The following is a 27,774-nucleotide window of genomic DNA, read 5'->3' on the forward strand; positions in this document are numbered from 1 at the left end:
CAATGACAGAGACTGTCGGCTAGATTGAGTCCTACAATCCTGCAATATCCGGACACTGAGTTTATCTTCCATGCTGTAATTATCTACATATGTCACTGCCTTAGGATTAGAAGAGATATAAGGGCTTTGGTAAATTGTCAGTTTTAACTGTTTTTTTTATGTCTCCTGTTTTCTCAATGTATTTCTTGTATTTTAACTGCATGTTTTTACAGTGTTTGTTGTCTTTTTTATGGCTATTTTATCCGAATAAAGTATTTTTACTGACTGACTGACCTAGACCGTCAAATTTATCCCTTCACAGAAAGGAAAGGAGTTACTAATCTTGTGGGCTACAACTACAACCAAGAAATTGCATTATCAGAAAATATAAACTGGAGATGTACTAAATGTTATTCTAATGTATGCTATGGGTGGGCAACTACAAAAGATGATGTTGTAATTCATGTAAGAGAGTACAACCACCCCCCAAATATGACAGAAGTAGAAGAGAGATATTCCAGGATATCAGAGAGGCAAGTACTAGCTCCCAGGAACCCACAAGCAAAATCTGTAAAGATTTACTAACTAAAGTCCCCAAACACATAAAAGGCCAACTGCCACCTATACTGACTTTGAAACGTTTCATTACACAAAGTAAAAAAGCCACCAGTGTTATCCCAGCCTCTCCTAGAAGATAAGAAGACATACACATACGTGAACATTGAACATTGACACATCATTAGGAATCTTTCATTTTACATGACAACCTAAATAATTAGAGACAAATCCTAATATTCTCTACAGCAGCCAACATAATAAAACTTAACCAATATCAAACCTGGATGATGGATGGAATCTTCTCAATGTGTCCCAAGCCATTCCCTCGGATATACACCATACATGGTGAAAATCAAACACAAATATCACTTTTATATGTGCTCCACTGCCAAATAAACAAGCAGAGCTTACTATGATCTCTTAAACCACATAAAAACATAAAACAAAAAACTCCAATCCAAATAAATAATCACATACTTTGAGCAAGCCATGATTCAAAACATTTTAAAACTTTACCCATACACAGCAATACAAGGCTGTTATCATTTCAATCAAAGCATGTGGAGACCCTTTAAAAAATCTGCACTAAGGGCCCGATTATGAGTTTTTCGGTCCGGGAACCACTGGGATGACGATTTCATGGTAATGCACTTACAGCCAACATTTCCACATGAGAAAATGTAATAGCTATCTCTACTTGTGATCTTATGTGCAGGTCTCCTGATTGTCATTATTAATCACATATCTCAGGCTCTTTGGCTACTGCATATTGAGCTTATGGATGTTCAACACTTTGACAAACACTGTGATGTGTGCTAAGAGAACATTGATATGTTATTACAGTTGTTGAGATGTTACTTACCAGACTCCATTCCAACAGGTATTCCGATCAAGCTCTGGAAATGCAGGTTGTAATGGTGGTCTGAGAGGCCCAGCGCCAGTCTTCTGGGTCAGCCAGGTGGTGCTTATTGGCCAGGGACTTGACCCTGGCCTTCAGGTCGTGCCACATTTTCCTGATGTTCTGCTTTGTACGCAGGGTGGTACCTACAGCATTCACGTTGTTGACTATCCTGTCCCACATCATATTCTTCAGAATGACAGGAGTTTGTTGGACTTGGGCTCCAAAAATCTGTGGCTCTACACCATGGATTTCTTCCACCAGCACTGACAACTCGGTGTGCGACAAAACGTGGTTGTTTTGTGTGTGGTATTGGGTGATTTACATTGAGTGGAAGTGAGAGAGAGAAATGAAAGGGGTTGGTTTACAGGAAAATATTTTAACATGGTGCGACGAAGGTGTGCGAAGTGTGAAAATGTGAAAGGCCTGGCTGCTGTGAAAGAAAAGGCACAGTCAGTTCTGCTATGCTGAAAGGTGGCTTGAAAAAGAACAATTAATGGATAGATTGCTGAACAGTGTCAAACATTCTCCCCACTACAGAGATATGGGCCTAAATACATAATTTGTTTGCTCCCATGCCATTCCATGCACTCCTCATCAGCCAGGTTAGCTTAACTCCAGTGGCATGGAGAGCACAAGACCTACGCCTGGGCATACCTGTCGTAATTGAGGTGACAAATGCAAAAAGAACAATTGATAGACAGAATGCTGACCAATGTCAAAAATTCTCCTGGGTACAGAGATCTGGGTCTAAATCAATTGTTTATTTGTCCCCCATGCCATTCCAGTTTAGACCCATCCATATGCAAATCAGTCTTCACCCTGCTCCCCACGTCAACAGTCCAGCCTGGCCTGCCAGGCCAGGTCCTTTCTGGACTGGAAACAAGCATCCTGGAACCGGTTTCAGGGTATGACCCCTCCTCAGCCAGGCTAGCTTTACTCCAGTGGCATGGAGAACACAGGGTACACATCTGGGCATACTATGCCACTCGGGGTGATAAATGCCTAAAGGACACTTGATGGACAGATTGCTGAACTATGTCAAACATTCACCCCAGTACAGAGATCTGGGTCTAAATCTATCTATTTTTCCTCCCCATGCCATTCAAGTTTAGATACAGCCAAACGCAAATCAGTGTTGACCCTGCTCCCCATTGGAACAGTCCAGTCCGAACTGCCAGGCTACGTCCTTCCTAGACTAGAGACAAGCATCCTGGGTCCGTTTTCGGGATCTCACCTCTCATCAGCCAAGCTAACTTGACTCCAGTGGCAAAGAGAGCATGGGGCCAATGTCTGGGCATACCCGGCGCAATTAGGGCAGGAAAGCAAAAGGCACACAAATGAAGGATGGAATGTGGAACAAATCATACATGCACCCCCAGTCAAGGGTTGGGTTATAAGATTGAAGTTTAGTGTATCACAAGCAAATCAATGAACAAAAATGTAGGAAGCAAAAATTTAGTAATATTTAATGTTTCCATTGGGAAAGCGTGGTTGAATAGAAAGAGGGTATATGTTGTGTTCACTACACCCAAATAATATAATTATGTCTAGAAAAAAATATACAAGATTATTTAGAATCATAAATGATATATTAAATGTGGTTACAATTTGAATTATTTTTAATTAAATACATTGATAGAAAAATATTGAAATAAACAGTATACCTCAAAACCATGCATAAAGCACACAAATATCAAAAATGTATCTATGTATTCAAATAAATCAGAACCAATTTATTTTTCCTTTTACAATGTAACATATACAAAGATTACATTCATTTTAAAATAACTGTAAATGAAAACGCAATCACACCCACAAAATATCACCATCTAATAAATAACATTGTAAAAAATATACAAAATAATATCTTACAATTACAAATTAATTTTAAAATACTAATAATTACTTACCTTAAAAAACGAAAAAAGTACTACATTAATCAATGAATCTGTTTTAAATGCTTAAATATTTTAAATGAAAAACTATACACCCAATCCTGCAGTATACCCATGCCATGTAATTAAAATGTAATACATAATTTACCAAAGCTAAAAAACATTTAAACAAATAAATAACAATTTAAACATTTTTTAAAAGATGCATAATATTCCATTAACATATGTATGTTTATATATATTTAGAAAAATCCAATGCCTAAATAAATCCCAGAACCAGAACTTAAATGTTAATACAAAAATAAACAATTAAAATATATAAAATAACCAACATAATTACCTAGTGACATTAGTTAATATATAATTAGTAAAAACAACTGTGTCCACCCAATCCCTCAATAAATCCAAAAACCCAAATAAAAAATATGCATATAATTTAAATAATGTATTTAACCTTTCAACAAATAACTAATAATAACCAGAAAATGTATGAACAAATTAATATATAATTAAAACACATTATCCACCTAATGCCACAATAAATAAAAAAATTATATAATAATTACAGCAATAATGTTTAAAGAAAATAATTTTACAACACACTAACAAAAACTTCAAACAACACAATAAACACTATAATAAAAACAATATTAAAGTAAACAATATTTTCAACTTTGACATAATAATAAACAAATAACAATGCACTTACTTCCGATATTTTGGTCTACAAGATTTTTATAGTAATTATATTGTGGTCTAGTCAGACATTTTTTAGTCGATATTCATGAGGAACCCCATAAATACCAACCTATCGGTCTCCGCCTGTCTACTGTTCAACCCAGAGTTCTTGCTAATGTAATTTTTCTCACCTAATTGCCCCAATCAGGATAACCCTCTATTCCTTTTCAGATGAAGGCCACCTTCCTGCTGCCTCTAGTGTGTGTCTCTTTCAGCCTGCATCCGCTACATGGATATGTTGTGTCTCTGACCTGTGTGACTTTGTGTGTCAGAATGAGATCTCCTCTGTAATGTCAGTCATAGGGCAAAGTCTATGACAACAGAAGAGGGCAAAAGTGACTCCTCTGGTGTATCACAGGTTTTGCCAGACCACTCTGATTCGGGTAAAGCCTTGTCTCCTATCAGCGATCATGTTAATGGGCAGGATGATCAGCTTTGCAGAGCTCTACACAAAAGTGGCCATCTTCACAGCAATCAAGCTCTGCCTCCCCAGCACAACATTGGTAACAAGTCAGTTACCTCAGACTTTTCTGACAATATAAAATACCATTTTCTACCAGATCACACAACCGCACAGACAGCAGAAAGCACACATAAACATAATTTACTACTTGCTTATTCAAACTTTTCTCTCTGGACATTTTAGAAAAAGCCCTCATTTCTACCTCACATACAACTACTCTCATCTCTCAACATCCCTCTAAATCTACTAACATGCCTATACTCTACTATACCAAAAAAGTAAAATCTAAACCATCTTCAAGCAGAAGCAACAATAGAATTATCTGCAAATGACAGAAGGCCTTCAATACATCCAAGTCACCTTTCAACCTTACAAATCTCATTGCAGAACACAGTACCTGTTAAAAGAACATCACCTTGGAAAATGCCCTATAATACCTAAATACTAATCTTGAGCCAAATAACAAATGTAAGTACCTCTAATGAGGGGTCAAGCATTTTTCCGTCCTAACCAATCTATCACTCTGATAAATGCCCCAACAATAATAAATACTTCATAAAATTCAAGACAATGTGGAATAACACTGGCGCAACAAGCAAGCAAAATTACACCTCACAAATCTCCCCAACACATTGTCCACCTGGTATGACTTCAAATATTAATCATGCAATCTATTATCACTACGATCAGTTTCCTAAATACAACCATTTACAATGCATCCACCATATAATTATAATTGTTCAAATGTCTCACAACACACAACTTTTTTCTTGAATTCCACCCCTCAAAAAATATTCTGTCCTTAAAAACACCCCAGTGACCTATTTTGATCTATGTGACCCTTTTAAAGAAATGTCTAGATAAAGAAGTTGTGAGAAAAATGGGGTCAGAGTTCCAAGTACAAAAGCTGCACACTCTCGGTCATCTTGTGTAATGCCTCACACCGGTCTAAACATACCCCAAAGGGGCAGTAGGATTACACAGAAGGCTATGGAAAACAAATAGACGGAAGATAGCAAAACCTAATAGAAATAGACACTAGCTTCTACATGGTGAGAACAAAATTCTAGGATCAGCAGTCGACATCAAACAGCCACAGCACAAAAGGCCTCTCAAAATCCACTCCAACCAGGATTCTATCTCTCATCTCTGGTGTCTTCATTTTGCTCCTGAAGAAGCGTTTTTGGAAAAATGCGAAATTGATATAGTTAAAATATACGTGCAATATTAACGTGCAGACTTAGAGGCCCATTACGATCGCGGAGGCCTGAGTAGGAGGGAACGTCCGCATGTGCTGCGGCGTTCCCTCATGTGCAATTAGGATGTGACCGCCACCCTGGCGGTCACAACCTCTATTTTTAACCGCATGCGCGCTAGCGGGTTTTCCCGCTGTGCGCTGCGATTTTGAAAATCGCGCGTTACGTCACAAAGCCAGCTCGTCATGCGCGTAGCGCAGGTAACGCCCATGACGAGCTGGCTTTGACATGCGCGCTGAAGGGGTTAACATTGCTTGAAGCAGCACCCGCCGCAATGTTAAAAATGAAAGCTGTGCATTTGCGTGCACAAAGCAGTAGGCACCACGCGGTGCCTGATGCTCTGTGCACGCAAATGCAGGGGGGTACCATAGGTACCCCCCATGTGCACCCCCACCCCCCCTTCATCCCTGGGGGCCCACAACGGGCCACCAAACAAAAATCCGTATGCCTTTGCACGGCGGAAATGCCGCCGTGTAAAGGCATAGAAATTCAGACATCCTAATATGGCTGGCGGTGTCTGAGAGACACCGCCACCATATTAGGCCTTTTCCGCCGCGGTTGTAAGCCAACCGCGGCGGAAAAGCAGCGGACTTAAACCAGGACCCACCAGCCATCCTAATGTGGCGGTGAGTCTTTGGTGGGTCCGCAGAGTATTTTCCGTATCCACCGGGCCGGCGGTGGCTTCCGCCGGCCCGGAGGATGCGGAAAATCCTCCATCATAATGTGACCCTTAGATGGGAAAAAAACAATGTGTTAAAACTGCACAATTGTAATGGGTAGCCATACTTATTCATATTATTCTCCAAAATGTTTCAAGGAGCATTGCTTAAAAACTAGTTTGATAAGATGTGTCAAAGCACACATAGAATGTTTGCATTTCTTGACCTTTCAATGATCATGTTTTCTTTATTACAGAAATGTTTCACATAACTCTGCAAAATGTTTCTACATATACAAAAAAAGATTTTAAATACTTGTTTTGAATCAATCACTCAGTAGGAATATGAAGAATAATCATACATAGAATTCAGCACACAAACTGAACTGGACCTCTGTTAACATACTTTGTTGATGCCCAAAGGATGAAGTCTTGAAAATTATGTTCTTTCGTTACTGCAGATGTTGCCATTTCTACATCACACATTGTTAGCTAACATGACATTTGGTTTAATAGAAGGTTAGAAATGTAGACTCAATCATGGGAAAGGATGTATAGATTGAAGACACCTCATATATAGTTGTGACTAAAACAACAAAGTTGCACACTCTGTTATTACTCAATGTACACTACTGTATTTGCTTGAGAACACAAGGAGTGAACTTGTTCCCAGAAAGAACAATGAAAGATGAATGGATGAGAGGAGTAGAAGATGCAACATTAACTGCAACATTAATTTTTGACTGTTTATAATAGTGCTTGTTCCTACAGTAGGTTATTCACTCTCCACACTAGACTACGGTATGCTAATCCATATGCCAGGCTTTATGCCATTCTCCTGTCGCCAACTCTCATGCAAGCCTATTAAAAGAGGTTGCTGCTGCTAATGCACATTTCCCATGCATTACTTATTGTTTTGAGACTCTACTGAGCTTCGTGAATCTCTCTTTAAGGGAAGTTCTGCTTTGATCGATTGTTGACTGCGGATATATTTTGGGCTTTATGCTTGATCTCGCATTCTTCCGAATTTGAACTCTATATAGGTTTCTAACACCTTTTGCCCCATTCTCAAAATAGGGATTTCTTCTTTTATGGAACATGCTTAATGCATTGTATTGTTATTGAATTAGCCATTAATTCTGTAAAAGATTCATTATTTGAAACTAATATGAATAAAACCAATGATTCTAAATAAAGACGATTTAATAACCTTGAAAATATAAAACCCTTCAAATCTTTTTAAACCTCACTATTGACTGAACGTAGGTAGAAATTGTGATGACTATTTATGTGATGATTTGCTCCTGATCTTCTCAATCATAATGGCCAAGGTCAGAAGACCTGTTGCGCTGCAACACAAGCGAGGATCAGCCCAGTGTGTTTGATGATAAACAGAGAGTTTTATCTTAAAGTGATTCCCTCACCAGCATTCTTCCCTTTCGGTTCCCTGGGTTCTTTTCACCATTAGCACTCTCCTTTTTTTATCTGTACAGTGTGTGGGAGCTCTTTAATCTTTTTGCTCAGTACTTCCTCTTCAAGTTGCTGCTGGTCACCCACAGTCTCACAAATGCTAGAAAGGTTTTGATGTTTATCACCTGCTGCCCTATCAGAGACTGGTAAGTGGGATTTTGATTTCTTATACATGTTTAGGCAAAGCTTGAGTACAATATTAATCCATTGTACCTTATTTAGTTGAAATGCCTGTGTCCTATTCAAGTGGAGTGCATTGCTAGATTGGAGAGACTGCTGAAACTGTATGACCTACCACTGATTCCCATGTCTCTCTTCCTTAACCTCAATTTGACATGTGTTGCTTCTTATTCTGGTAGCAGTTACATTTCTTGCAGGGTTATGGACTAAGGGAAAGTTACTTAGTGTCCGTGCTTAGCTTCGCCAGATCTGAACACAGAAGCCAACCAGCACAAAGAGCACCTTGACCACTTCAAGTGCTTCATTTCTACTCATCTGGTTTCAGCATATGATGTAGCCCAATTCTCAAAAATTCGAAAACGTCTACAATATGTTAAAAAAATTACTTCAGTGACTCCTGCCTCCTAGTAGCTTTTCACCTGCCAACCACCTTCAACAAAGGTAACTATTCGTAACCAAATGCAGCCGTATCTTTGCATATAGGCATCACAGAAGTAGTTTTTAAATGGTTTGGTTGCATTTTCTCTTTCAGTTAACAATATTGTGAAATAGAATTATTCAGACTCTTACCTCTATATGTCACTAACAGCATTCCTCTGAGCATATTACCCCTCATGTGTGTTTTAATAATGCAATTGAGACACTGGTAGTACCACGCAGCTAGCCGGTTTCAACCCTTCATCAATATCTCACTGACATACAGCAATACTTCAAAGCTTTGTTCAAAAGGTCCTATCCTTGAGAGCACATAATTCACATGTGGATGTCTGTTAGCTACATGTAACCCAAAACCCAAAGAGACCGAGTTGGTAATCATGACCGGAGGCAAACTCCAACATTAGTTCTGGCATAGCTTAACAAGGTGAACCTGTATCATGATCCGGAAAACTCTGGGAAATTAAGTTTGTGCCTTATAGAAATTGAATTCCAAAAAAGGGAATCAGGAGACCTGAACACTGCCATGGAGTGAAGCCTGCCTCAAGTGGAGTACCAAGATGGCCGCCCCGTCATTCCTGAGGAGTATGCGGTCTAGTGATTCGTCAGAAGAGTTAGTTTAGAATTATATGAGTAGCGTGTGCCTGTTAAGCTCTGCGCACTTCACTGAGGTATCTTGCCTCACACTCACCTCTGTACCGAAGCTCGTGTTTCCCTCAATCAGATAGAGTGCATTTTGATGTCGGTTTTTACTGTACGTCACGCAGTTCGTGTTCCGGTTTGTTCCCCGTCTGGTTCCAGACCTTTACAGAAGTAGTGTCTCTGGTGAGTCTGCCCTTTGAGTCAGAATACTGCACATGCCCCCAAAATCCAGTTTATTCAGTGAATGAATTTTTACTCTTTCCCTGACTTCCACAAACTTATCAGGTCAAGTATTCTTCTATGCTCGATCTTAGGCAGCGCATCAAGGTTTTCTTACGTGCATGTCAAAAACGCGTGACAGGTTGTTTGCCAATATTGCAGTGAACCTTTTTTCCTCAGAAAATTCCTCACGTACTCATATTAAAATGAGAACAGCAAATTGTTACAGTTCGTCAGCCCTTCAGTCTTCATGGTTCAAGGAGAAGTCGGAAGCCTCACAGAGTTTGCCAGGAGTATACCTGAGATAAGTGAATTATGGTATTAGAAAGAGATTTTCAGTTAATTTAACAATTTGAAATGAAACATTCCAGTATACATACCTATGAGAAGACAAAAAGAAAGAATAGGTACTCAGAAGAGAAGCTAACGCCATGGACAGAAGGGGTAAGTGAAAGGTTATTGGAGAACTGTTAAGTAGGAGTCAGGAAGTGATAGAAGGTGTAATTAGTGTGTATTATATTTACAGTTAATTCCTGGATCACTTCCACCACACTCAAGCGGAAAACGAGAAGGAAAAAGCAGTGTCCAGGAAGAGATCGGAAAACTTTGGCAGTCTCTTCTCAGTTTATTATTTTGTCCCATCCCCCTGTCCGCCTTTGGAGTCTGCTGGATACCTGTATATATTACTAGCGGGTATCTGGGGATTTTTTAAAGGGAATTTGGAAAAAGCTGCATTCTGCTCCTGCGCAATTCAAGAGAGAGCCCTTCTTGACAGAGTGAAGTACCCACATACTGTTTGCACCCGAGCAGAATGACTGAAGGAATAAACCTATAGACCCTTGGGACAGTGCTAGAATCAATTCAGAGAGAATTAGTAGCAGTAAGGGAAGAGAATAAATGTTCGAGAGAAGAAGTTATAAACTCTAGGAGAGAAAAGTCAGATTTAGCCTCCAGGTTAAATAGGTTCCCAGTCACGGAGAGAGAAATGTCCAGTGCTGGTTCAGGGGGATCACCCAGAGTTACCACCCAAGTGTTGCTCTCCTTATCCCCCTTTATTCCAATAGCACCACCAGAACGATTTAATGGAGATTCACAAAAAGCACAAATCTTCTTGACCCAGTGTTCTTTACACTTTATGTGCCGGCCTTCAATTTTCACTGACACATAGTCTCGACTGGCATTCATACTCTCCTACCTCAGTGGAGATGCTGAGTCATGGTCAATGCTGCTGGTTTCTCGTGATGAAGCCTTACTTTACAATTTTGAAGACTTTACAAAATATTTCCTCTGAATTTTTCACCGACGAAAGATTTTACAAGCAGTGGATAACAAGCTATTAGAATTACGACAAGGAAGTAAGGAGTTGGTTGCTTTTTTGACCCAATTTAATTAGTTAGTGGTGGAAACCAACTGGCCAGAAGACAAAAGAGCAGCAGACTTTTATCGAGGGTTGAAGGACTAGCTGAAAGATATCTTGGCACAAATACCTAATAGACCGACTGATATCTCAGCCTTAGCAGATCTGGTTTTGGAAATTGGTTTCCGTCAGAGCGAGAGAAGAGGAGAACGAAGAAAGGAATTCAGATAAAGTATCCCACGATTTGACCGAATTAAGGTTGAACCCACTAAATCAGTTGAGAACCAACAAGGGTCTGAGCCCATGCAGATTGGAGCTATTTGAGGACTTTTGACTAAAGAAGAAAAAGATAAGCGGACCGAGAATACTATGTGTCTCTATTGTGGAGCTGGAGGGCACTTTGTACGTGTCTGTCCCAAAAAGACTAAGGCATCGTTGAAGCCGAAGGAAAAGATAAATGGATGTGGAAAAGAAAACAACTCCGAGTGAACACCAGTTAGCCAACACCTTGCAATCATCTTCACCCCATCTAATTTTGTCCATGACTATGAACTTCAGACAGACTACTCTGATGGAAATTTCTGTAATGACTGGTTCCGGGGCAACTGGAAATTTTTGTGATCTTAAATTTGCAGACAAGGTTGGATTGAGAGCAATACAGAAGACCAGAAGGGAACCTGTGCGTGCAGTTGATGAGGACAAATTTGTCTTCAGGGCCTATAGTAAGCCATACAGAACAGGTGAGACTAATTTCTTTGGAAGGTCATGAGGAAACAATTCAATTTAATTTAATAAGTCCACAATTTCAGATTATCTTGGGGTTGCCATCGCTCACCGGGCACATTCCCACCATCCACTGGAGTACTAGAACCATAGTGATGGATTCTGACTTTTGTAAGAATCATTGTTTTGGGAGGAGAGAAGAATCTAGAGACCAAAATCCTGCAACTCTTCTGTGCAGCGCAGGCAACTCAGTCTGTGTGATGCATACCAATGAAATTCCATTGGAATACAGTGACTTTAAAGATGTGTTTGATAAAAAAGAAGCGGAGAAGTTACCACCTCATCGCATCTATGACTGCAAGATAGACCTGGTACCAGGATCCGGTGATGGGATATAAATTCGATAAGTACATGTTATTGGCCTAATATATACGATATAACCTTATAACCACACGTTAGCATTGTATTATTCACATTGTATTAGTATAGTTAGAAATGATTCACTATCCCTCTTGTGTAACCTATTGGTGTGACCGGGCCCCTTGCGTTTCGTTTCTCTGTTCCATGTACCGTTTCCCTGAAATCACGTGATTAAGCTTTTGCATGAAACCACAATGGCTGGCTTAGCTGTCTGCTCGACTTGCTAGTTTGTAGCTCAGGGAAACCCAAGGTCACACCTGCCCTTCTTGTGGGATGCACACATTCTAGCAGATCCCGTTCCTGCACTCCTCGAGTTACAGATAGAAAGGGAGGCACCTTACTGACCTGCCCCCGTAATAGCTTGGGCCTAGCTACTTGCAATCAATTGTGCCTTATATGGGTTTTCCTGCCGGCTCACTGACAAGTTGTATCTTTCCTAGTAAGGTGTCATCGTGCTATGTGTGAAACGTGTATATGCTTTGTACCTCTTGCATGAAGTCAGTCTCCTCTGTGCACCTCTGAGGGTCGTGTAGACTGAAGCTCCCCTGCCAGGGTTTGTATTTTACAGAATAAACGATTGAACCTTCTCCATTGCCGACTGACTTATTATTGTAAGTAAGGTGTATGGGCTATTGGTGAGTATAGTCCATTAGTGTAATATTTTGGTTCCTTCAGTTGGCGACTCCGCCGGGACTCCGCGATAGGGTCGTCCCCTCCTGTAAACAGGAGTAGAAGGGACAGGGCGGAGTTCTGGCCAAGTGGGTGGACAGAAAGTGGATCCTGATTTGAAACACCCGCTTGTGGTACAAAAAACAAGAAATTCCACTCCCAAGCCCAGTATCCCTCCCAGCTGTTGAAGACCTTACGCCGGAGTCCTACGGGCTTAACCCGAGAGAAAAACAGAATGCGTCGGTCTGTCTAGAAGTCGGCAGTGGAGAATTCGCAATCGACCTGAGTGCACCAGGTGAGTGAATTTTGATTGCATTGGATGAGAAACACTTGGAGGAAGTGTCTCTTTGGGAGCGGTTAACTGCTTTTGTTGGTGGCCGGGGAAGCCGGACCACAAGGAAATCTGGGGGGCTGCATGGGTAGATGCCTCACGGACTTTTTTGGTGAAAAGTTGAGACAACACCTGGTGCCTTAGCGGTGTACGGAGTTACTCGCTCGGCCGAATCCTCTTTGGGAAAGCCCTGGGAGCAACTGGGTAAGCAAGGGTTCTGGAGCCATGTGCCCGGATGCCCGGCCCAACCAGAACAGGACCATGGGATGGCCTGTAAGAGGGTTCGTGGTTCGCCTATCAGGTGATCTCAGAACAGTCTGATGACTGTTTCTTTTGTTGTTGAATTTTGTTACTCCGCTATTCTTTGGAATAGATTTCCCGAACAGGAGTCGACGGACATGTCATTTGCATAGAACAGGTACAGAAAAAGCTATTGCCTTACGACGCTTTACAGCACTTTATGGTGAGAAAATAGGGGAGAATGAGAGTGTGAGTGGTGAGAAGGACGCGTCCAAATGTGAATGGTTTTTATGAGTAGAATTGTGTGATTATTATAAAAAATTCCCTGTTTTAGTAAAATGTGTTTTGGGTGCTGCTCTAGGAAAAATGGACGGCTGGAAGAAAGACAGATTGCCCCTCCCGAGGACAGCCCCAGTTTTGATATGTATGTAAAACACGGTCTTACACCGATTTTGTTCAATACAATTTGGCACAAATATACTAAAGACAATTCCGGTTTACAATGGCCTCTAACTGGGTCCTTTGATGAGAAAAAGATTAATTATATCCAAAACAAATTGTTTATAAAGAAAAGCCGCCAGTCAATGTTTGATTCCTTGAACCTATGGTTGAAGGAGGCAAAACGACGCCAGATAAGAGAAGAGAAATTGGGAAAGCTTAAATCAGGACAGACAGTCACCCAGAAAGCTATAGCCCATGATAAGGGGAAGGTCGAAGCAAATATTGTACAAATGGATAAGCAGTTCCGTTTAGAGACGGACAAAAGTTATGTGGCCCGACCCGATACTGGAGATGAAATAGAGGACTTATTAGAAGCCCGACCTCCCCCTCCTTATGCCCCGCAGGGATTATACCCAGCCGTGCCCTTGATACGAGTAGACCGACTTGGAGCAGCATGGGCCGCTGGAGTACCGATGGGAACGGTCGCCACGGCCCCTGTTGACGGATCAGTGCGGAGTGCGTTACTTCCCCCTCCCACTCTCCGACCAACTACCTCACCCTTGATGTCCCTACAGCCGGACGAGGCTGTCCCCTCGCCTTTGCATCCAGTATTTCTCTCCCCTCCGACTCAGACCGCCATAGATCCCCGATATACGGCTTGTCTAGATACCACGCCCAAGCGCCCTAGACCTGACTTGAGTGATCAACGAGTCTATAATAGGTCGTTGTTGGGCACAGAAGAAAGAAAGGCCATGGTAATTCAGGCATCCCAGTGGATGCGGAACGCCATTTATACTTTGGAAGACATTTGGAGCACTATGAAAGATTTTGAACCAGTTGCGCAGCAACTGGCTTTAGAAAATATGGCGATCATATTAATATCATTATGGCAGCAGTGTTTCGAAGAAGGATCGCCTCCTCAAATACTGCGTGATATAAGAGACCGAGCTTTTAAATTTCAATTACAGGCTGATGAAGTATATCAGAACGTAGCTACTCTTGTACAGTACCGTGAACGAATGCATCGAAAGTGTGCCGATTGGGGAGCACAGCACCCCATGAGAGAGGTGCACCCCCTCTTTTATCCAGAACTACCTGAATTAAAGGATGTCAATAACGTGGTGACTAGGGCTCACGTGGACGCTAGGCTTCAGGAACAATGGGTTTACACCCCTTGGAAACGAAGCGAGGTCCTTACTCTAAAAGCTCAGCTCTCCGACCCTCGTAAAAATCCCACTGCTTACCATAAGGAATTAAAAGAGGCTGCCAATTCTGCTATCATGACGATACCCGATATTGAGCTATTCTTTGGCCTTTTGATTCCGGTAGATATTTGGAGACAAATACATGACACGGATCATGTCCCTGAATTAGGAGGGACGTGGGATCAACTAAAAGCCTGGGACAAGGAACGAAAGCCTTGAGAGAAACCTAGAGACGAAGTACTAGCAGTACCAGACAAAATTATCACTTATATGCAGACTCTCCTCCCTCCTAGAAAAGTTGATTGGGACAAGTTAATAGCCTGTAAACGGAAGAAGGATGAAAGCGTGTCAGATTTCTTTACCAGATTTGAGAAGGTTTTTATAGATTTCAGTGGACAGGACCTATCCACGGAAGGTGGGGTACGGCTGTTTGTGAATAGGTTTGTTACAAATTTGCTCCACAAAGTTATGTCCCGTCTCCAAGCAGCTGAGAGCACGTGGACTACGGCTGCTCCGTCAGTAATTCTCAGTATGGCTCAATATTATGAACATCGAGAGAATGAAAGTAAAGAGAAGACAGAAAAGAAGGCAATGGACTTAAAGACTAGAGTTCTGTTGCAGCAAGTTAGCAGAGGACAGAATACAGGACGGGGAGGGCGCGGCTCTTTCCAAAGGGGTGCGACAATGGGAAGAGGTAGAGGAGGTCCCTCGAACATTGGTATAAATCAATGTTCCTATTGCAAACAGGAAGGACATTGGAGGGTAGATTCCCCTCTGTTGCAGGCAAGGAATGGTCCCAATAGAGGACGAGGAAGGGGTCGAGGGAATATAGACCGAAATAGCATGAGACGAGAAGAGATGCAGCATGAGGATTCCCGAAAGAATTACTTTGACAATCCTCAAACCAGACAGTACTACAACAAGAATTATGGGGATGATGGGTATGACGGACAGGACTATGCATGAGACAGCCAAGGACTGAGCGGGGGCCACTTTACTGTACCACTTGACCAAGAGGGACCTTATATAAAAGGGAACTGTTGGGAACATCGAGAACATTTCTAGTGGATACTGGGGCAATGAATAGTTCAGTTGCCCATACACTGGTCTCAGGGGCTGCTCTGTCTGGCCGAAATAACGTATCAGTGGGATTCTCTGGAATACCTGTGGTTAGCCCCGTTTCTAAACCTCTGCCTCTCACCATAGGCCCCATTTCTATGCATTCACCTTTTCTTTTAACTTCAAATTGCGGAGAAAATCTTTTCGGTTTGGACATTTTGAAAAAGTTAAATGCACCAATTTTTTGTTCCCCCGATGGTGTCTATTTAACAATGCAGAAACCACCCCTGAATGCAGCCCAGTATTTTTCTAAAAATGAAAGCCTTCCCCCTGAATTTTCTACGATTCCTTGGACACTGTGGGCCACAGGAGACACCTATGTAGGTCTGTTAAGAATAGCCCCCGTGTCAATAACCTTGAAACCTAATGCACAGCTGCCCCGCATTCCTCAGTATAAACTTTCACCAGAAGGTGAACAGGCCTTGTTGCACATTATCCGTGACCTCATTCAGAGAGGAGTGGTAGAGGAGACAGCTGCTAATGTTTGTAACAGCCCGATCTTACCGATTTTGAAGAAAACGCCAATTGATGGTGCCCCGGATTATAAAAATACATATCGTTTTGTGATTGACCTCCAAGAGGTCAACAAAATCGTGGTCCCACAATACCCTGTGGTACCCGATATCAATGCAATTCTGACGATGATTCCCCCAACGGCTCAGTATTTTTCAGTAATCGATCTAAAAAAATGCTTTCTTTAGCATCCCTATTCACCCTGATAGCAGACATATCTTCGGATTCTCATTAGCTGGCCGAAGTTTTAGATTCACACATGCACCTCAAGGCTATACAGAGAGTCCCAGCATTTATAGCCAAGCCTTGAAAGCAGTCCTTGATGAATGAATTTTGCTAGCAGGGAATGCGATCATCCAGTATGTGGATGACATCTTGGTGGCCTCGGATACTGAGGAAGGCTGTAAGGAGGCCACGGTTAAATTATTGAAACATTTGGCTAACAAGGGTAATATAGTGTCCCTTTCTAAATTCCAATATTGTTGACAGGAAGTGACCTACCTTGGCCACTTACTGTCGAAAGCGGGGAGGCGATTGACTCCAGAGCGAATATCTGTGATAACTAACATGTCTGTACCTCGTACTCAATGTGATGTTCGTGCTTTTCTTGGCATAACCTCTTACTGCCGCCAGTGGATTCCTAACTATTCACTCCTCTCTAAACCCTTGTTGTATCTGACAACCAAAGATGTGCATGAACCCCTACCCTGGACGGATGAATGTCAAGAAGCCTTTGATTCTTTAAAGTCTGCTCTTTGTTCTGCTCCTGTCTTGGGTACGCCAGATTACCGGAAGCCTTTTTCACTTTATGTGCACGAGGTGGACGGTTGCTCACTTTCAGTGTTAACACAGGGTTTTGGCGGAAAGCAAAGACCCTGTGCATTCTTTTCATCAGTCCTGGATATTGTTGCACGAGCCCTCCCGAGTTGCCTGAGGGCCACTACTGCAGTAGCGGTGGCCATCCGGCAATCGGAGGGAATAGTTCTGAATACACATACTCACAGTCATGGTACCGCATGCTGTGGATATCCTTTTGAATAGAACCAAGACTCAGCACCTTACGAGTGCTCGATTGACAGGGTATGAGTTAACTTTGTTTGCACCCCACATTACAATTAAAAGATGTGCCACCTTGAACCCAGCCACATTACTACCCCTCCCTTCGAATGATGAAAAGGACGATGTCCATGATTGTATATTTAGAACAGAAGAGGAAACGAAGGGACGCGTAGATCTATCTGACACCCCTTTATCTGAACCACAAGGGGAGTTGTATGTGGATGGCTCGTGTTTTAAGTTACCAGATGGCACCACGACAGCTGGATATGCTGTTACCACATTAAAAACGTTGGTGGAGACCGCAAGGATTTCTCATCACTCAGCCCAGGCAGCTGAACTAATAGCCTTGTTAAGAGCATGCAAATTGAGTGAAGGGCTGAGGGTGAACATTTTTTAATGGACAGCCAGTACGCCTTTGGCGTGGCCCATAGTTTTGGGAGGCTGTGGCGGGAGAGGGGTTTCTTTACCACACATGGCCAGAAAATTCACCATGGCCCTTTAATTGAGTGATTGTTATTTGCTTTGACACTACCAGAGAAAGTGGCCATCATCAAGTGTAGCGCCCACAAGAAAGTCATTGACTCCACCGGAAAGGGAAACGCTTTTGCTGATTCAGTAGCGAAAGAGACAGCCCAGGCTAGAATGAGCCCCATGTTCCCTAGCACATCGGCCCGGTGGGTAACAGAGACATCCCTCTTCGACAACACCATGGAAAGTGTGAGAGAACTACAAAAGGAAGCAACAATAGATGAAGTACAGAGATGGGAACAGGAAGTAGGAAAATTAGATGAGAATGACTGTTGGATAGATTTTCTGAGAAGCAGCGATGGTTATTACCTAATGCATTGGTGTATGCTGTAGTGACTATGGCCCATATAGGTGCAAAAGGTATTTGTGCGGTGTTAGACCCAGTATGGAACAACCCAAACATTCCCAAAACTGCAGCACACATAGTGAAATATTGCCCTGTGTGTTTACGTCATAATCCTGGAGGTAGAGAATCTGTGTTGAGTGGACATTTTGCCCCACCGACTTTGCCTTTTGAGGTAATACAAATTGATTGCATTCAGACGGAGAGAGTAAATAATCTAAAGTATGTACTGGTAGTGGTATGCACGTTTAGTAAATGGGTTGAAACCTACCCGACTAAAGAAGCTACTGCAGTTGCAACTGCCAAGGCCGTGGTAAAGGAATACTTGCCCCGATATTGTTTGCCCCGGGTCATCTGGTCCGACAACGGGCCTCATTTTAATGCCCAACTAGTACAGAGTGTTTGTGAAGGGCTGCAGATAAAACAGAAGTTCCATGCCGCAAGACATCCCCAGTCGGCTGGTTTGGTTGAAAAGTATAATGGCACCCTGAAATTAAAAATGGCTAAAATTTGTGAGAGTACTGGACTAAAATGTCCCAACGCGCTTCCATTGGCATTGCTGTCCCTAAGGACAACCCCTCACACTAGAACTGGATTGTCCCCATATGAAGTGATCCTTTGGTCGCCCAGCCAATGTGTGGGGAGTCCCTAGACCCCGATCCTTTAGGGATATTGATTACCCTTTGATGACAGACTACCTGTACGCTTTAACTAAAGATTTGCGTTCTATTCATCAACAGGTATCGGACCCATTGCAGCCACTACCAGAGGGTCCTGGACATCGATTGCAACCTGGCCAGTGGGTGTTAGTGATGAATTTCCAGCGGAAATCGAGTTTGGAGCCGAGGTGGACCGATCCCTACCAGATCCTCTTGGTGACGAGGACGGCGGTGAAAGTGCATGGAAGAAAGCACTGGATCCACGTCACCCATCTGAAACGGCTGCCACTGCCTCTGCCGTTTGACCTGCAGAACCGAGAAGGAGTTCCGAGCCAAGAGGGAGAGCTGAATCATAGTTTTGTTCCCTTTTCCGATGCCCAAGAAATAGGGCAACCGAGTGAGGTGTTGCCCGCAGTTGAAAGTGCAACAGCTCAATCAGCGGAAGCTGTTCTTCCTAGGACACCACAGGCTTTGGATGCATCAGATGCCCTTGCAGTGGAATTGTTTTCTGACCAGGAGCAACCTGGCCGTTGTAAATACGACCTGCGGCCCCGAAAACAGCACGGTACCCCAGCTTCCACTGGTAGGAGCTAGACAGAGACTTGAGCTGAGGAACATCGGTTAGTTTTACTGGGGTACTGAGCGAGACACTGGACTGAACTCGGTGAGAGCTTGGAACATTGTGATAAATAGCTCTGTTCAGAAAGAAAGACTGCGTTGAGGGCTGCGGTCGTATTACTGGAATATAAAGTTTGTTCTTTTTGATGAACGATAGGAGTCTACCTGTGAGACTCTAACGGACACAGGGAGAAGAACCCTCTGGTGGTGTGTGTGCTTTGTGGATACAAAGATTAGATTTGGACTTTTAGAGAGGAACCGAGTTAGACTTTGAACTTATAGAGAGTATGTTTCCTTTTGCCCGATTTGCCATGGATGATGAACGACCACTTGTCCCTCTACGGTGTATTGATAATATGCAATTATTTTCCGGATGGCCCACCAGAGTGAAGGTGGCATTCGTTGCTTTTATTGTTATAATCACAGTAATTTTGATGTGTGTATTTGCATATTTAGAATTCCAGCACCCTGTACAGAAACTGCTAGGAACTACCCCTGCCCCGGAGGAACAACTCTTTTATTCCTTACCTCCGCATAAGGCCAGACACAGAGAAACTTATGCGAAAATTTTTTTATTGAAATGTTACATCAGACCCATAGCACAACCAACAAGACGAATTGTTGGGTTTGTGGGCTACTCCCGTCAGTAATGCATCAGCATGAATTATTCATTTCCCTACCCTTGTCCCATTTAGCTAGCTGTGAAGCCTGGTTTCAATTATTGTCACTAATGTATTCTCATTATGTAGCTGAACCTGAGATATATACCGAAAGGGATTATGAGGCCATACTGAAGTATATAGAGCAGCATCAAGGATTTGATGCCGAAGGAAATGGAGGAGAAGGATCCTTGGACCCAAATGCGTGTATGAATGTATACACTGAATATAAAAATGATCAGACTGATACCTCCTTATAACAGTTTGAAGATTTCGCCAAAGGTCTTTCCCCTTTTTGGGGACCAATTTTTAATAGCCGTAGTATACGACGCCTGTCAAGAATAGTGGAAAACGTGGTTCCGACCACGACTGGGATTCTGACCAATAATACTGTTGAGCTTCAGGCTACGAGGCTTGTTTCGCTTCAGTACCGAATGGTTCTTGATGTCATCCTCGCATATAGGGGAGGAGCCTGCCACGTGATCGGCAGCTCTTGTTGTGTTTTCAATCCTGATTCGGCCCCAACCATACATCATGCAATTCAGAAATTACACCGGTTAGCTAGTGAAGCACATGTCGACAATGGTACTTGGTATCTTAGTGGGTGGCTCTGGGGTCTTTTAGCTACCTGGGGTTGGAAAATATTTATGATTCTCACTGGAGCCTTTGGAGTCATATTTACTTGCTGCCTCTGTCTCCATTGTGGCCCGGCTTGTTGTTCTATTTGTGCGGCTAGAATGCTTCCGCCTTGACCATTTCTCGTCAGACCAAAGTCGAAAAACAAATGAGTCAGAAGGAGGTTTCAGACCTTATGCAGATCGATGAGGGAGTGTTTGTAGAATAAATCCAGTTATATTGGCTATAGTAGGCCAAAAGGGCCGTCTGATGGGATATAAATTCGATAAGTACATGTTATTGGCCTAATATATACAATATAACCTTATAACCACACGTTAGCATTGTATTATTCACATTGTACTAGTATAGTTAGAAATGATTCACTATCCCTCTTGTGTAACCTATTGGTGTGACCGGGCCCCTTGCGTTTCGTTTCTCTGTTCCATGTACCGTTTCCCTGAAATCACGTGATTAAGCTTTTGCATGAAACCACAATGGCTGGCTTAGCTGTCTGCTCAACTTGCTAGTTTGTAGCTCAGGGAAACCAAAGGTCACACCTGCCCTTCTTGTGGGATGCGCACATTCTAGCAGATCCCGTTCCTGCACTCCTCGAGCTACAGATAGAAAGGGAGGCACCTTACTGACCTGCCCCCCGAATAGCTTGGGCCTAGCTACTAGCAATCAATTGACTGGAAATCTCCTACTAGTGTAAAAGAAGTACAAAGCTTCATAGGCTTTGCCAATTTTTAGAGGAGATTTATCAATGAGTACTCACATAAAATACTTCCCCTCATGAAAATATTAAGAAAAGGAGTAAGGTTCCTATGGTCTGAGGAAGCTCAGAAGGCCTTTAAGTCTCAAAAGAACGATTTTACTACCGTGCCTATCCTTTTGCAGAGACGCCTCCCGATCGAGGAAGTTGACACCAGCAGTCAATTATACAATCTCAGAGAAAGAATTACTGGCCCTTAAAGATGCTTTTAAAGAGTGGTGACACTACCTCATGGGGGCTAGACACACATTCACTGTATTAACAGATCATTGAAACCTCAAGTTTTTTAAATCAGCAAGAACCTTAACCCCACGACAACTGAGGTGGTCATTATACTTCGCTGATTATGATTATGTGATCACATATTGACCAGGAAAAAAGAATGGGAAGGCAGATGCATTATCGAAAATTGACACAGAAAACCCAAAGGAGGCACTGGAGGTTCGGAAGATAATCCCAGAATCCAAAATCATAAGTGTGGTAAATCACGGGATCTTGGAGGAACAAGTAAGTCAAATCATATATTTAGACGAAATGGTGGAATGGGTAAAACAAAAAAATGGGAGAGAAATTCATCATCAATTACCATTCCATGAGGGAGCCTTATGCCTTCCCACCCGAGAACTACAGACTCGAGCAATGAGTGAATGCCATGATAGTCCGCTAGCTGGACATAAAGGAATTCTTAAAACTGAGGATCTTGTGAAAAGGAGATTTTGGTTGCCCAAGATGACCAAGGATATCCAGGAGTATGTTACAACTTGTGATATTTGTGCACAGGGAAAATCTGAATGACAATCACCCAAAGGGCTGTTGCAACCTATGCCTACTCCTCCTCACCCCTGGCATACAGTCACTTCGGATTTAATTGTGGATTTTCCTTCCAGTCAAGGTTTTAACACCATCTTGGTAATAGTGGATGCATTCACTAAAATGGCACATTTCCTAGCTCTAAAAGGGGTACCCACAGCCAAACAGGTTGCCATACACTTTAGTACACAAATTACTCATATGCATGGCATCCCCAAGATTTTAATTTCAGATCGGGGATCTTAGTTTCTATCACACTTTTGGAAGGCCTTTGTAGAAAGCAATGGAAGCAAAGGTCTCTAGTAGTTATCATCAAGAGACAGATGGGTAAACTGAGAGAGTTAACCAAGAGTTAGAGCAATACCTATGCATATTTTTTAAGGATCAAGAGGGTGAATGGCCAGAGTACTTGTGGGTTCTGGAATTTGCACAAAACAATGCAAAGAACATGTCCACAGGGTATTCCCCTTTCTACTTGAATTCTAGGAGGCCCCCTAACTCATTGGTAAATACTGGAGAAATGTCTGCACCCGCAGTTAAAGATTTAGGACCGCACTTAACTCAGGTTCTCCAAACAGCATCTAAGAAACTGTTACAAGCAAAACAAAATCATAAAAATTATGCTGACAAAAGAGGAAGAGAGGGCCCTCCTTGAAGTATAGAACATAAAGTTTGGTTAAATACAAAAAAATCTTAGGTTGGCTAGGAATCTCAAGTTTCAACCCAGGTTCATAGGTCCTTACCCAATAGACAAAGTATTAAATCCAGTGACCTATTTATTAAGACTGCCTACTAAAATGAAGATTCAACCAGTTTTTCATGTTTCCTTATTGAAGAAGGTGAACCCAAACATAAGAAATTGTTTACCACACAAGCCTGTGCTGTTAGAGTCCGGGGTGGAATTTGAAGTTAAAAGGATACTGAATTCTAAAAGAGTCAAAGATCAACTCTAACTATTTAGTGGATTGGAATGTTATGGTCCTGAAGAAAGATCTTGGGAATTGGACTCAGATGTTCACGCCCCTAGGTTAGTGAGGTCCTTTCATCAGAAATTCCCAACAAAACCCAAGCCGAAAGGACCTCCCTTGCGAGGGGGTACTGTCAGGATCCGGAAAACTGTGGGGAATTCAGTTTGTGCCTTATTGAAATGTAATCCCAAAAAAGGGAATAAGGAAACCGGAACACTGCCATGGAGTGAAGCCTGCCATAAGCTGAGTACCAAGATGGCCGCCCTGTCATTCCAGAGGAGTAAGCGGTCTAGTGATTTATCAGAAGAGTTTGTTTAGAATCCTATGAGTAGCGCGAGCCTGCTAAGCTCTGCACACTTCACTGAAGTATCTTGCCTCACACTCACCTCTGTCCAGAAGCTCGTGTTTCCCGCAGTTAGAGTGCGTCTTGTCAGCGGTGTTTACTGTGCGTTGCGCAGTTAGTGTTCCAGTTTGTTCCCTGTCGGGTTCCCGACCTTTACAGAAGTAGTGTCCGTGCCCCCAAAATCCAGTTTAGTCAGTAAAAGACAATTTACTCTTTCCCTGACTTCCACAAACTTATCAGGTCGAGTATTCTTCTATGGTCGGTTTTAGACAGCACATTGAGGTTTTCCTCCGTGCATGTCAAAAACGTGTGACAGGTTATTTGCCAATATTCCAGTGAACCTTAGTTATCCTCAGAAAATTCTTCACATCCTGATATTAAAACGAGAAAATGTAATTGTTACGGTTCGTCAGTTCTTCAGTCTTTACAGTTTGAAGAGAAGAAGTCAGAAGCCTCACATAGTTTGTCAGGAGTATACCTGAGATAAGTGAATTAAGTTATTCTTGGTGTTACAATACTGTTTAGGATTTTCTTAAAGGTTATTACAGCAGGTTAGAAGAAACAAAATAGCTTACCGTACATTTTGTTATCATTCGTAGTTACAATACACCTGCAAGGAATTAGAAAGAGATTTTCAGTTAATTTAACAATTTGAAATTAAACATTTCAGAATACATACCTATGAGAAGACAACAAGAAAGAATAGGAATTCAGAAGAGAGGCTAATGCCATGGACAGAAGGGATAGGTAGAAAGCTTATTGGAGAATTGGTAAGAAGGAGTCAGGAAGTGATAGAAGGTGTAATTAGTGTGTATTATATTTTCAGTTAATTCCTGGATCACTTCCACCACACTCAAGCGTAAAACAAGAAGGAAAAGGCAGTGTCCAGGAAGAGATCCAAACAGCTTGAAAGTCTCTTCTCAGTTTATTATTTTGTCCCATCTCCCTTTCCCCCTTTGGAGTCTGCTGGATACCTGTATATATTACTACCAGATGTCTGGGGATTTTTTAGAAGGAATTGGGAAAAAGCTGCATTCTGCTCCTGCGCAATTCAAGAGAGAGCCCTTCTTGACAAACTGGAATGGTTGTCCTCTGTTTTCTGGCATGTACATAGACCTAAGCATCTAAACTGATGCTAGAATGTCATTTGATCATATGAAGCAGAGAAAGCACATATTACCTGGGATTACATGTGAAAGCATAGACAATAAAAATGTCTATTATCATAACATAGATTCCAAAACATAGACTCAATATTACATAAATATCTTAGAAAGAAATTAAAATACACTATATCCCTACTATCAACCGCTTGTGCCCAAATATGCTAGAACAGGAGTTAACCTCCTACGTAAAAGTAGGCCTAAGATATAAGGAAAGTGAGTCTGACTGGATGTAGGAATTTAATACAGGTGAAAACATTTGTAGGAAGATATTTATGTTAAGTCAAAAATACATTAGGAGTTTATGTTTGCAAAGATATTTCTCAATCTGTTTTAACTTGGACCCTTACCCGATCCATGATTAGCCTGCTGAGCAGAATTAAACCTTTTCTTTCTCCAAAAATCTTTCACTCCACAGTCACGGTTCTCATTCTTTCACAATTAGAAAGTAGTCTGCACCTTGATGACTAGTCTTCCAGATAGCACCTTGAGGTCACTGGAAAATGACATTGAAACAACACTCTACTTTCAGACCAAAGCCAAGGATTGTTGACTATGTGAACAAACAGCTTGTGGACTTACAGAATGAAACTCAAGATCTGCAATGGATTGCCTTGACAACATGTAGGCCCTTAGCTTAAGTCAGATGGTGGGCAGTCCAGTGCATCCCCTTTGCCATATGCTTGTTCAATCGTTCACACTCAGCATTAAATATTATCATATGCTTGTTCAATTGTTCACACTCAGCATTAAATATTATTTTCAAGTGTGTCAATGCAACCACAGAAATGGCAGAACATTTTTAAATTTCCATCGCACTGTCAAATCTGACATATAAACCAACCATATTACAGAAAAAGAACTCCGCCAAACCTGGTAATGCACATTAGAAACATCAATAATAGAGGTGGTTTAAGCACTCTACAGTAAACACCAACCATGTAGAGCCTAAAGGTCCTGAAAGCAGGCTTCACCCTCTTACCCGCACCACATAATCTGCTCTGGACATCCTTGCTCCAGGCTGGGTATCACATTGGCCAACCAACAGGTGTTTCATTGGAAACTAGCTGAGTTGAAACATGCGATATTCATTTTGGAATGACAATGGCATTACCCACTGAATGACCCTGACAACATCCACTGCAAGTGTCATAGAACAGATTATCCTCCCACTCTTCCCAACCAACCACAAGGTGGAGAGTTTTTCTATAGGGTTGGCATACAAGATCTCTATTTCCTTCACAAATGAATCCCCTAGGCCATAAGCCTCAAGGGTCTGCCATAAAAAGCTCCATGACACCCTGGCGAAGGCCATCTCCGCGTCTAAAAAAGCTACCCCCATAGGTATGGAGACAATCTCTGTAGCATCAAAGAGAGTAATTACCCTCCTAACGTGATCTACTGTCCCTCTGCCTTGTATAAACCTATGCTGCCAAACCGATACAAGGTGATGCATTACAGAGTTCAAACGTGATGCAGAAATCTTGGAATAAAGCTTGGCATCACTGTTTAACACCATTATAGGTCTAAATAAGCCTAAGTTCATAGGATCTTTGCCCTTTTTTAAAAAGATGACAATAGTCGCAATACTCCAAGAACCCGGTGGTGTAGCCCCTTCCCTGATCTCCTGAAATAATCTAAGCATAAAACGATAAATTTCGCAAAAAAAGACTTTATAAAATTCTATTAGGATACAGTCAGTTCCCGATGCCTTGCCTGATGGGAGGACTTGAAGAGCACTAAATAGCTCCGACTGTGTAATCTCAGCCCCTATCCGGGCACCCTCCTCCTGTGGGACCCTTCCTATTGGGTCAAATTCCTGTACTTCAAGATTTGATAGATAACTGTCAGAAGATGAAGCCGAGTAAAGATCTTGGTTAAATTCTCTAAAAGCCTCTTTGGTCTCGGCAGGCTCCATCACGACTTTGCTCTGCATATTTCTAGTCCTATCTATGTATCCTGCTGCCACCTGCTGTCTGGCCCCGATTGCCAAAAATATGCCCACAGTCTCGCTATATTCATAGCAGTCCTGCTTCCTAGTTAAGTATTTTCCCACAAGCCTCTCAGCATTGAAATCATTCAAACAGGCTTTAGTTATGTTCATAGAACTCAGAATTCTGACCACCTCGCCTCCGTGAGACACGGTACTGATCAATTCTGTTTCCAATTGGGCAAGCTTTTGATAAAACTGTTTAATCGGTTTTGCCTCTTTTTTTCGCGCACTTAAACAGTATTGCAAGATATTACCTCTGGCTGACGCTTTAAAGGCGTCCCAAACCATACCGGAGAGGGTGCTGCCACTATTATTATCAAAGAATTCCCTGATCCAACCCTTCATATAATCAATACATTTTTTATCTGAAAGCAGAGCCCTCTCAAAGGTCCTTCTTGAATACTCCTTCCTTGCGTTGGTTACTGAAAACTCTAGGACTACCGGGTTCTGATCGGACATAACTCTGGGTTAAAGCTCTATTTGTGCCTCTTGGAGTATAGATGGCGAGGTTAAAAAGTAGTCCAATCTAGCAAATTTGTCATATGGAACTGAATAAAAAGTATAGCCCGGCTCCGGAGCCCTAAGTTTAGGCCAAGCGTCTACCAGACCAATATCATTAACAACTTTTTTAAATGCCCTCATCGAATGTGGCTTCCACCCTTGTTGGAGGTTCCTAATGCTCCCGAGATGTCTCTAGATCCATTACAATTTAGGTCCCCACACACCACAAACGGAGCTGGCCAAGATGGTAATTCATTGGCCAAAAAACAGAAAAGCCCTGGGTCATCTAAAAGAGGGGCATAGACTGTATATAATGTTAAAGAACCAG

Source organism: Lissotriton helveticus, chromosome 9 (assembly GCF_964261635.1).
Source record: "Lissotriton helveticus chromosome 9, aLisHel1.1, whole genome shotgun sequence".
NCBI lineage: Eukaryota > Metazoa > Chordata > Amphibia > Caudata > Salamandridae > Lissotriton > Lissotriton helveticus.